Genomic DNA, 13,486 nt, shown 5'->3' on the forward strand with positions numbered 1-13,486 from the left:
AGACTTAAAACAAAATATTTCGCATTGAATAAATTTTTAAAATAAAAAATGTTTTGAAAAAATTGCAATTTAGTTTGTGTCCATTGTGATGTCATTTTGGCTTTAAATTCCAAATCCATAAGATTGCCACTGATATCAAGTTCTTTGGAATTAAGGTGTCTATGAAGTTTAGAAATTGTTCTTTGAAATTAAGGTGTCCATGAAGTTTAGAAATTTTAATTCATACGGATATTTCAACCAATTTCACTCAAATTCATTAAAATTGGGCAATACAATTTCAAGATATTTTGTTTTTTAAAATACAGTTTTGAATACATTTATTCAACACCTTGAAAAACCCTAGGTCACTCGAATTATGCAGATTAAACAATTTAAACTTAAGTTTTTGAAAATCTCTATTAGATTTTGATTAAAATTAACGAAAAATGGTCCTGAGAAAAGAAGTTTCGTCATTACACCTTAAAAAATTAACTTTTTAAAAGAATTAAAAGTAATTTCACTATTAAAGTTTTTACTGGTTTTTGCGTAAATAGAATTAATAGGATGAAAACCTTTACACTATTTAAATTTTGCTAATTATACAACTCAAATTTATTTTTCCAAAAAATATCTCCCAAATTTCAAACACAATGACCCCAGAATAAAAAGACAGATGTAGACTATGGAAAACTTCCATTGATATAAACAATGAATTTTAATAATATAAAATTTTAGATATTTATCATGCAAGAATATTTTACCTCCTTTTTATTAGTGAGAAAGAGTAATTTTCAGGAGTCTTTGCACTGCTATTTTCCCTATGAATGCGGTCGTAATTTAGATAAATAGACCTTTATCTAACCCCTTCAATGAATGCGGTCATAATTTAGATAAAGGACTTTTATCTAAACCCTTTTCTCAAAATGGTTTTGGCAACAAAATTTAAGCTAAGATCATGGTGCAAATCTATATTATTTAAAATTGTATTTTTTTTAATATAATAATAATGTAATTGTCTTAAATAAGAAATATAATAATTTATTCAGTTTACAATTATATAATTTTAAACTCTTAGTATATTATAATGTAAAAAATAATAATCTAAAAATGAATTATTAAATTAAGTAATTATTTTTAAACTATATATATTATTTTAATTAATTTGTAACATTTAACAAATATCATTATTTCATTAAAAAATGATATAGTATTTAAAAATAATTTTAATTTTAATTTCTAAAAGTTTTAGAGTTATTTACTATTATTTTTATTTTTATTTTTCTTGGTTAATTAAATTTATATGATTTTAAAATAACAATTTTTATATAAAAAAAAACAATGTCAATAATACACCTTATTCATATTTATTATCTTATTTATATTTACCATCTTTCTGTGGTAATAATTTAGGGTGACGTATTTATGATCTCTCTGCGGTAATAATTTACGATCTCTGCGGTCATAATTTAAGATCTCTCTATGGTAATAATTAACAATCTCTATATGGTAATAGAAAAACAATTCGGGGCACGTGCGTCTGCAGTCCGACTTGTCAATATCAGGTGCACACATTCCTTATATTTTTCTAATACATATCTACTCATATATTTTCAAGTATGAATTATTCACTATGATTACCAAAGGTAGACCTAACACAGTTACTCTACAGAGCCTCTATGAGTATATAGAGTCTTTAGAGAAATGTAGAGAAGAAGGAGAAGCCAAGCTACAAACAGAGTTAGAAGCCATGCTGGAAAATTAATTCACATCTCTTGAAGACGAGATCCAAAAACAAATAGAAAATAAAATAAAACTATTGGAGAATAATATGGAGGCAATGGAGACTAGGTTGCAGGTTATAGAAGAACAAAACCAAAGTATGAACCAAACATCCCAGCAAGTAGATGCTGATACTTTAGAGAGTCTTAAAATGAAGGACATGATTAAAGAGGTAGAAGAAAAAGTTAATAGCCGCCTCACCCTAAATAGCGTGGCAGGTAAATTAGATAGCAAATCAGTTAAAGATGAAATCAAAAAATTTATAGAATTAGACCATGAGCCTAACAAAAGGGCCTTGAACCTTATAATATTCGGTTTGAAAGAGGAGGTAGATGATGATACTTTAGCCATAGCCCAGACAAAATTACATAACAGATTACAAATTGAAACAATGTGTCTCACAGAAGCAACAAGGTTGGGGAAACTAACTGAGAATAAAGGAAGGTTGATCTGAATAAAGGTGAGCTCTACTGACCATAAGTATGAAATACTTAGTAAAACCTCAAGTCTAAAAGGAACGAGAATATTTATAAATGAAGATATCATTCCAGAAGATCAAGTAGAATTGAGAAAGGAGGCTCAAAACGTAAAGGAAGCTAGGAAGGAAGGAAAATGGGCAATAATTAGAAATATAAAAGTTGTTATTCGAGATAGAAAGGAAAAAAGATAATAACAAATATCAATTCAACATGCTCCGTATTCTTTCTTGGAACTGTCGGAGCTTTCCATGGAACAAAGACCCCAAGCTAAGTTGGATCTCGAATTATGTTGATATTATTTTGCTTGTTGAAACTAGGGAGCACGAAGAATCTAAGGACCCTAACATAGATGGCTTTACATTATGGTATACTTGGAATAAGCGATCCTCCTATAGAGGCATTGGGGGTATAACTTGTTACATTGAGAAGAACATCTCTCCCCATGCTAAGATTTATAAAAATGACCCTTAAAACCAATACAGTTGGATAGAAATTATTGACATTTATGATTAAAATACCTACATAGCAATCTGTTATTTCCCCCCCATCAATTCTAACTTCTATAAGAAAAATAGTCTAGATAAAAATAGTCCTTACAATGGCTTAGAGAATGATATTTCTACCTGAAGGAATGAAGCAATATCCTTTTAATGGGTGACTTTAATTCTCAAATTTCAAACAACCAAGCTATTCTTCTAAGCAATCATTCCAACCCTACTCCTCTTTGGTTAGACGAAGACCTTCCTCTGGCTAGCCAATACCAAAGGAGCTTTGAAGACCTCAGGGAGAATTTATCTGGGTTGGAGCTAGTCAATCTCTGTAATGCTCAGGATCTCATAATTTGCAATGGTCTAAAGAAGTGGCCCAATTCTAGCCAGATGGCCTGCATCCATGCGCTTGGTAGCAACATGGTAGACTATGTTATCTTTGATCTCCCACTATACAATGAAATAACACATTTTGACATCTTTAATGACCACGAGCTTGACTCTGATCATAAGCCTTTACTTATAACTCTCAATTTTGTCATGCATAGAGATCCCATAGAAGATAATACTTATAGCCAAAATAAGTTAATCTTTGATAGAAATAAAAAAGATCTCTTTCTAAATGAATTAAAAACTAATTTGCTTCCTTTATCTAGTATAGAAAACATAAAAGATATCTATCATAATTTTAATACAACCCTCTCATATTCTATTAACAAGTTCTCAATTGAAGTTTCAAGTAATAAAAGAAATAGCAAAACCAACCCACGATATGACAAAGATTGTAAAAGTGTGAGGAAAGAAATTAAGGAAGTTGTTGATGAATCTCTTAAAATTGGCAAGATAAAAATATACAAAGCCCTAACTAAAAGGAAAAAAAGGCAGTATATTCGTAAAAGATAAGAGAATCTCTTACAACTCTGTAAGGTAGCTGCTAAGAAATTTTCAAGGTAGATTCTAACTAGGATAACTAAAGATAATAATAAAATTTCTTTACACGACCAGAATTCCTATCTTAAAAATCTTTATGAATCTTCGTATGTCATGGATAACTTTGAAACCCTACTCACAACAAAAGAATTTTTCTCATTAGAAGACATTGATTTTGGGGTTAATCACTTGGATAATGGGAAAGCTAAGGACATTGAAGGTTACCAGGTGGAAATCTTAAAAATTGGAGGACTTGACCTCATCTCCCACCCTCACAAGAATTTCAATCAAGCAGTCTAGAAAGGGTTCCCTAAACCATGGAACCAAAGCCTGATTATCCCTATTTTTAAAAGTGGGGATACAAATAACCCCTCTAATTATCAGACAATTATGATCAACCTTCTCTTAGCCAAGTTATATGTTATTATTTTGGAAAGGAGGTTGAGCATATGGCTTGAAAGTGAAGGTAAGCGAGCTAAAGGCCAAGCGGGTTTTAGAAAGAAACACTCAACAATAGACCACCTCATTACGCTTAGCATAATTGTGGAGGAATACCGCAATGATAAATCCAATCTCTTTTCTTGCTTTGTGGACTTTAGAAAGGCTTTCGATATGGTTCATAGAAACAATCTTTGGAACAAATTAGAAGAGCTAAAGGTTCCTTTTAAGTTGAGAGATGCTGCTATAAGGTTATACGAGAATGTAATTGCCAAGTTGAAGCGCAATGAGGGGTGGTCGAAAGATATTAAGTGTAATATTGGAGTTAAACAATGTTGCCTCCTCTCCCCTACCCTATTTGGCATTTACATCAACAAGCTAGAAGGTTGTTTAGAGGAAGGAGGATGTGTTGGCACAATCTTAGCTAGGATAGTCATCATCCTTCTTCTCTATGCTGACGATATTATTCTTCTTGCAAGGTGCCCATCTGATCTTGATAAGCAACTTATACTTCTTAAGGATTTTTGCTCTACCATGGGTATGACTGTTAACACTGACAAAAAAAAAGTTATGATTATCAAATCCAAGAAGGACACTTACGCTAATTTTATGTATGATAACAGTAACTTGGAGGAAGTGTCTTCCTATAAGTACCTAGGAATTGATATTCATCACAAGCTAAACTGGAACTATAGCATTGAGAAAAGGACTAATGGGGGATGGAAAAATTATTTTGGTCTTGAAAATAATTGTAAAATGGAAAACCTCGTAATGTGGGATAGAAAGAAGTTCCTCTTTGAAACTTTAGTCACCCCAGTTATCTTATATGAATGTGAGGCTTGAGGTTGTAGCATCTCTAGAGAATCCTGGAGAAAGATTGAGCAAATCCAGAAACGTTTTATAAGGTATAACCTCAAAATTAAAAGCAACACACCATATCCTATTCTCCTTATAGAAGTTGGTCTTTCCCCTATCGAGAGCCTAGCTATGACTAGGCTTCTGTTGTACAAGCACAAACTCAATAACATAGGAGACCATAGACTTCCTAAGCTAGCTTTAAATTCCAACGAAAACCACCTAAGGCTCAAACGAGGTTGGTATAAAGACACCAGGGCCTGGTTAAACCATTGGGAGATCGACGAGAATGTTGCATTGCAAAATATTAATAACATTAAAAATATTGTTACTTCTAAGTTCAAAGAAAAAATGTGGTGTGAGAAAGATTTAGCAGCTAAAAGAAAATTAAGATATTATAAGGAGGTCATCATCCCCACCGTAGAAGATCAAAAGTATTTCTCTATTTTAACTAGATGAAAGAAGAAAATTAATATAGTCAAGATTAGAACAAACTCTAATGAGCTCCATAGTGAAATGGTTCGTTTGGCAGTTCCTAAAACACCATGGATGGAAAGATTCTGCCATCTCTATGAGAATACAAACATCGAGGTTTTTGGATGAACATGTTATGCGTGTCGATGACTACCCATCATGAAGGGAATTTTTGTAATATTTGGTTAGTGGAAAGGATCATTTTTGAATTTTGGTATAATCGAAAAACTTATGAATTATGGGTACATCTGTATCCCTTAGAGACTTCAGAGAAATCCTCTCTTGACTAGATGTAACAACCATGTACCTTTGAGTTTATTTTGATAATATAAAGCAATTAATTTGAAAAAAGTATGAAAATAATTAATATATAAATTAAACCTATATACATTTAAAAAAAATATGCAACAACATTATTATCCATGGAGATTTAACCACACTTTACCATGGAGATTCCTAATGTGTAAATAGACTTTGTTACAATACCGTGGACCAATACTATGACTTAATAATACCACATGCCCAAAATACCATAACACATTTCATATGACACTTGTTCATATGCTATTTTTAATTAATCAATTTAATTAAAAGAGAAAAAATCGCATAACTCAACTTTTGATTTCTGTATATTACTAAGAATATTTTAAAATATTCCATGAAGGTTAAATAACTACCATTCGCTTAACAATTATTGATAATTAAGTTAAAATTAGATTAACATGGGCCAATACCATCATTTATCAATGTCATATTCCGAAAAAATCATAATGTTTTTCATATCAGACTTATACATATGACATTTCTTCTAATTAATTAATTTAAATAAAAGACAAATAATGAGATATCTACTTTGGAAACAATTCTCAAGCTTTAATTTGTGTATATTATTAAGAATATTCTAGAATATTGTATGAGGTTAAATCACTATAATCCCTATAATAATTATTGATAATTAAATTAAAATTATGGAAGTCTTATTCCAAAATAGATAGACATGCTTACTGATATAATAATAATTTACTTAATAAAATAAGGAAAATTGTAATTTTAAATTACTGATTATGTACTCAATATTTTACAATTTTTGAAAATTCTTATTTTATATATATGTGTCTCTGTGTGTGTTTAAAAATAAATTTTAATAAATAAAATACTATGAATAAGCGAGAGAGAAAAAAATAAAATTCTTCTTAATATTAATATTTTTACATTTATTTCTTTTACTATATTCATTAAATCTATCTTCTCTTCTCTAACTTCTTCATAATAATAATAATAATAATCATGAGGTGTAGAATAGATGGTTACTTGTGAAAAAATCCAATCATCTTAAGGGTTGGTGTGTGATTTTGAAAACTTGAGTGTCATGGATCACAATTTCTGAAGCCAAAAATTAAGTTTGTTGTCATCTCTCCAAGGCAAAAACAACTTGACTAACAATAATAATAATACATTATTATACTATTATAAATTAATATTAATTTCTTTCAATTTCTTTCACCTTTTCTTTATATCCTTTTAAATAGATTCCTATCTCCTTCCACTTAAATAATAACCATTAATGATATTAATAATATAATATATTAATTATTATTGATTTTATTATTTTAATCTATTTTTCTTATAATTTGTTTTTTTTTTTAATTAAATTTTAGAATTCTATTTTTCCCATTTAATTTACTCTAACCTTATACTCAAAAATTTTGAGTATCTTTTATAATGGTAGAATATTTACTTTAAATCTCAAAGGTTTCTTACATCCTACAAAGTTATTCATTCAACATCATTCGTAATTCTGAATATTTTTATATCCACGTACAATACATTTACTTAGAATTAATATTATCAAATTTTAACCATTTCTATTATATAAAAAAATTATTTCACAATAATCATTTAAAAAAATGAATAAAATTTTGAAAAAAATTGTAGTTTAGTTTTGTGTCTATCTGTGAAGTCATTTTGACTTTAAATTCCCCATCGATGAGATTGCCACCGATATCAAGTTCTTTGGAATTAAAGTGTCTATGAAGTTTAGAAATTTTAATTCATATCGACATTCCAGCCAACCATGAAAGAACTATGTCTTAATATTTTGATTATGTAAAATTAAATTAGATAAATTTGATGGCATCAAATACCATCAAATTTATCTAATTTAATTTTACATAATCAAAATATTAAGACATATTTTTTGCTAAGGATGATAGGTATATATTGTTTCTATGAATTATCTGTATGTTTTTTATGAAAGGGAGACTGGGCATTTCTATGCCTCATCAGTATCCCAAATTATGTATTGATGATCTTTATATACTCTTAATATAAGACTATATTGGTTTTTCTTCTCTGAAAAAAAAAAATTAATAATATCAAAAAAATTACAGTTTTAAGAGTTAAAAGTTACCATTTCAATATTGGACTTTGTTTTGGTTTTTGCTTAGTGTGGTGAAAATCTTTACGACATTTAAATTTTCTTAATTATATAACTTAAATTTATTCTAAAAAATATCTCACTTAAAACTTCGATTGATAAAAACATTCATTTTTAATAATAGAAATTTTAAGATATTTATTATGCGAAAAACATGATATTTTACCTCGTTTTATTAGCGACAAAGAGTAATTTTCAGGAATCTTTGTGCTGCTCTCTTCCAAACGAATGCGGTCATAATTTAGACAAGGGACGTTTATCTAACACCTTTTTTCAAAATAATTTTGGCCATAAAATTTATGGTAGGATCATGGTGCAAATCTGTGGTGAAAATCTACGTTATTTAAAATTGTAAATTTTTTTTATTTGTTTAAACATAATAAATATAATAATTTATTTAGTTTACATTTATATAATTTTAAAATTTTAATAAAATTTAATTATTAAAACAATTTATTGTTTTCTAAATTATTAATTTTTTGAAAAAATATATTCTCTTAATTAAAAAATATTTTAATTATTTTTTAATATTCAGTATTTCATTAAGAGGTGATGTAGTATTTAAAAATAATTTTATTAAATTTTTAAATGTTTTTGGAATTTTTACTATAACTTTTTTTTACCAATTAAATTTATATAATTTTAAAATAACTATTTTAATAAAAAACATCTTAATTATATTTTAATAATACACTCTATTTGTATAAGAAATACCTCAATAATACATCTAAATCATATCAATATATATTCTCTATATATAGTAAGTCTTAAATCTTTTTATCTACTAAAAATAGTTTTATAAAAAAAAAAAAAACTAACTTACTAAAAAATATTTATAATACCAAAAAAATAACAATTTCACCGAAAATTAGATTACTGAATTTTGATGGAAAAAACAAAAACAAAAAAGCAAACATAAAATCAAATTTAAATGTACAAATCGAAAATGTGGCGCTGTGTTGATCCACCGCGTAAATGCAGTCAGATTTGTCGGATTCCATTAACGTCTCTGTGGATAGTAGTGATCCTGGTACCCTACAGCACCAGCACCAGTACGCTATTAACTCAAACTCCTTGTTTTCAAAGATGTCTAATCTTGTAGCAACACCGCACAATATTAGAATTTTCTGGATCAGAAAACGTGGGTTTTATTTAATTTAGAAGTGCAGAATTTAATCTTCCAAACTTCTTAAAAATTGCAGTAAAATAATCAATGAGTGCCGACAACCTTATCTAAGGTGCATTGCATTTGGACGGTATATGGAGTTCAACGAACTTAGACAACGCTTCACATGCTCACAAAGACAAAATCAAAGACATATATATATCTCCATATGTGTGAAGTGTATCATTGCAAAATAGGCCAATGTGATTTTTAGAGAGAAGTATGGACTAAAGGTGACATGGTGTAATGATGGAAGATCTAAATTGAGGAATTTTGAAAATATTGTGAGCTCTATTCATTTTTTAATTTTGTACCAAATTGTTATTTCCTAATTTTATAAAATTTTGTCAATAGTACAGTGTGATATTATAACTTATATAAAATTAGTCACTTATATATGTTAATGTAGTTGACTATATTCAAATATGTTTAACTATGTTTGATAATTAACATTTTTAAACCTTTGTCAAACTTAATTATCTATTAATATTATTGTTTGATATTAATAATCAAACATGTTTTGATGTCAAAATGGTACATAAATTTACCCAACGTTACAATGTGACAAAGATTGTCGCAGTATTACATTACATTGTGATTTCCCCATCCCAATGTGACATTATAAAATTGTTCAACCACATTTACTAATGTGGTTGTGCATGTGCTTTATATACATTGATCATCGTATATCAACCACATTTACTAATATGGATGTGTTAGGGTTTATAACATTTCTATTTGTAACATTTGGATTTATAATATTGGAGTTTAATATATGAGTTTACAATATTTGGGTTTAATAATAGAGTTTATAATACTTCGTTTATATTATAATGTGTTTGATATATGGGGTTCAATATATATGGTTTATGGTTTATAATATTTCAGTTTTTATGAGGGTTTAATGTATGGGATTTAAAATATTATGGTTTATATTAGGGATTAATATATGGGATTGAAAATATTATGGTTTATATTAGGATTTATAATATACAATTTCTAATATTTGGGTTTATAATTTTGGGTTTAGGTTGAATAATGTTTGGTTATGTGTGATACTTAACACTTTCAACTTCAATTAAACAAAATCCCCTATGAATATTATTAGTCAAATATAGTCAACAACATTAGTCAACCATAGTCAAATAAAGCTAACCTTTATCCGACCTTCAAATATGGGGATGTCAAACTTAACTTGTATAGTAAAGGTTTGGCGCTTCGACAGTGGCTACCAAAAGGAGATGCATCGCCTGTGGTTAGACACTAAAGGATTTGGGAAAATTTTCCCATCATCGTGTTCCTTTGTCACTCAAGGGCTTCTTTTAGAAATACTTTGAAAGGATCTCTTGCCCCCTCATCTTTATTTTCTTTTTCCATGGGAGGCCATTGGGGTTTGTGAGTCTGGCCTTGCAAAGGTTCAACTAGTTCAAGCCCGAACGCCTTATACCCTAACCTCGTTGGGGAAAAGCAAAGAAAAATAGAGAAACAATTAAACACTATGATGCCACTGATCCAAACTTAAATAAGAATGAAAAAAAAATACAGATATAACCGTAAATACATAATTGCAACAAAAATGACACTTCACTTCATTAATATAAAAGAACTGAAAAATGCTTACATAAAGAATGGAAATAAACTAGCTCGGGTAATGATATCTTATCTCTGAGAAGGGAAGTGGTAGCTACATGCCTCTGAATTGTGTGACAATAAGGCTCAAGGACTTGTTTATTATTGACAAATAATGGAAAACTTTAAACATCCAAAACCTAACCCTAGGATATGAAGCACCAAAATTGTGGGCCCTGTAGGGTTAAATTGGCACATCAAAATCTCGGGGTCGTAACTTTGGCATACGATCCTCATTTGACATGAATGATATCTTGTTAGAAATATATATCTGGCCACAACCCTATCCTGGCAGTGGTCTTTCAAGCGCACATAGGAAAGTGTGACACCGCTACCCACGTTCTTTTCACCAATACTTGTGAGTATGGCCTACGCCTAACATTCAACACTTAGTTATTTTTTTCTTTACTTATACTAAGAATTCATCATTACACAACGGAATAACATTTCAATCATCATCATATCATAAATATGCACAACAAAATACTTTATTTTTAAATGGGAGGGGCAACTCCCTGAATATTAGAGTCTGTCCAAATACAATAATTCAATATTTTACAAGTACATCTTTACTAGGAAACTCCAAATTTCACCTTAGCAAACTTTCAAACTTTCGGCAATTACGGCCTATCCGTGCCGGGTCACCCACCTCACTGGGTTGGGTCACCTTTGTTCAGCAATGCCCACCTTCGTGTCGTGCAATTCGTTGCACTGTGCAGAGGCACCCACCTCAGGTTCGGTGGCCTCCGCATTCAGACTTGCCCACCTCACCATGTAGAGGTTCCCACCTCACCAGGTTGTCCTCGACATTCATCCCTGCCACACCGTACAACTCATCCGCACCGTGCCACCATGTAGAATCGCCCAATCAAGTCGGGTTGTGAAATCACGTCTGCATCATTTAGAGTAACCAGACACCAGCAAACGTCATCACCTTCCATGTTCAGACTTCTTCCCATGCCCACCATTCAGCTCGTCGTCATGTTTACCCTGTGCAGACCCACCTAGCCAAGTCGGGTCATTTGGTCGAATGTGCCAATCAGACGACTCGAGTTATGGTGGGTTCTTGAGTTTGATCTAACTATTACATGTTTATACATCAAATAATTTTTTCCTAATAAACAAACTTGATGCTCTCATAGAGTAAAGGGATCTTTACCTTTCCATGCATTTGTAATGTTTGGTTGATTTAATGTGTCTAAGGCCATGTCCTCAACCTATTCTAGAAGGGCTTAAGCTCCCTCAGGAACTACATGAAGATATGTAGGGGGAAATGGTTTTTGGACTAAAGATTCAAGGGGAGGCTATGCAAATTTTTCTACGTTTTTTAGCAGATGCATGGGGGAATCCTTTAAGGACATGGTTACAAAAATGGAAGAGGAAGGAACCGTTGGCTCCTTCATCTCTAGAATCATTGGCTATTCTTGATTGTTACTGTTAGCTTAATATGATGCTGCAAATGGCTCATATCTATTTTTTGTCCCTACTTTACCCTCTTTTGTATTATGATGCATGGATGGATGTTTAGGGTTACAAGGATTAACAACCATCATAAAACCATCATTTTCTTGATTCAACCCAATTCACCAATGCATAATAATGATATAAATTTCCATACTCATGAAATCTCCAACATCTAATGGGTATATTCTCATAGTTGAGCATCTACTTCCATAGCTCATGGTGATAATAGATATCTATCAATTCTAGAATAGGGTTAGAAATGTTTATGCACATGCATATGATATATACCATTCTCTCTTCATTTCTTTAGAGGTTTTAATGAAATTCCCTATTCCAGACAATGTCTAGTCATCCCAAATCTTCTTGAGAAGCAAATAGATTCGGATTTAAACTAGAGCTATCATGAAATCTTCCTTATGAGGAGCAAACCACTCAGTTCATAATTGAAGGTAGAGGATGGTTGAATTAATTAGGTATGGCTCATTCTCAAATACTCAATTTTAATCTTCTAAGGAAGTCAAAACCACAATAAAGAAAATAATGTCTATAAGCTCTAGCTTAATGTGCCCCTTTGGTTTCCATTTATTGTAAACCCACTATGAGAAATCTTTTTTAGATGACCAGATGCACAAAAAATTTCCTCTCAGCTCATTGTCTCTAATGTATATACTCTCAAATCTTGGAAGATTGAACCTCAAACTTGGGGTACACAAATACTTTAGGCAAGAAAATTCCTGGTCTCTACTTCTTTGCTTGACTAATTGTATGTTATTGGTTCACTTGAATGTCATTTGTTTCATGCCCTAAAGAATTCATATTATAAGTCATGGGTTGTTTTGGATTTTATCTTCTAAGACAATACTACTAGGATGGAGTACCTCTCCCTCGAATGGCATTTTTATAAAGAAAGAGTGGTTGAAAAGAGAAAATATGTCATGACAATAAGGGTTTTGTAGAGCTATCCCACGACAATAATACGCTTATGTGTATCATAATATATAACTTTTGATCTTTGATTGTTTTACACACTTGGTAGATCTATCCTAGTTTCTAACGATATTTATATATTTGCCAAGCTAAATCCATCTTAACTCTGGATCTATCAACCACTGAGAGGGATCAAATATACAGAAGTGAAAACCTATTTTTTGAGTGAAAAGCTTGATGAAAGGTTTGTACCTCGAGAGATTTGATCCCTCTCGGTGCTTGATAGGTCAAGAGTTAAGATGGATCTAGGTTGCCTTCAGTCGTGGGGGGCAAAGAAAATATAACGAACATATGATTAATTTTATCAATATTATGTAAATTAATCTAATAATAATATAATCAATTTAAATATGCTAAATATCTCTCAGATTAATCAGGTCAC

The sequence above is a fragment of the Pinus tabuliformis genome, chromosome 1_1 (genome assembly GCF_031772625.1).
Source record: "Pinus tabuliformis cultivar Carrire ecotype Pingquan chromosome 1_1, CPIR1, whole genome shotgun sequence".
In the NCBI taxonomy this organism is placed as follows: domain Eukaryota; kingdom Viridiplantae; phylum Streptophyta; class Pinopsida; order Pinales; family Pinaceae; genus Pinus; species Pinus tabuliformis.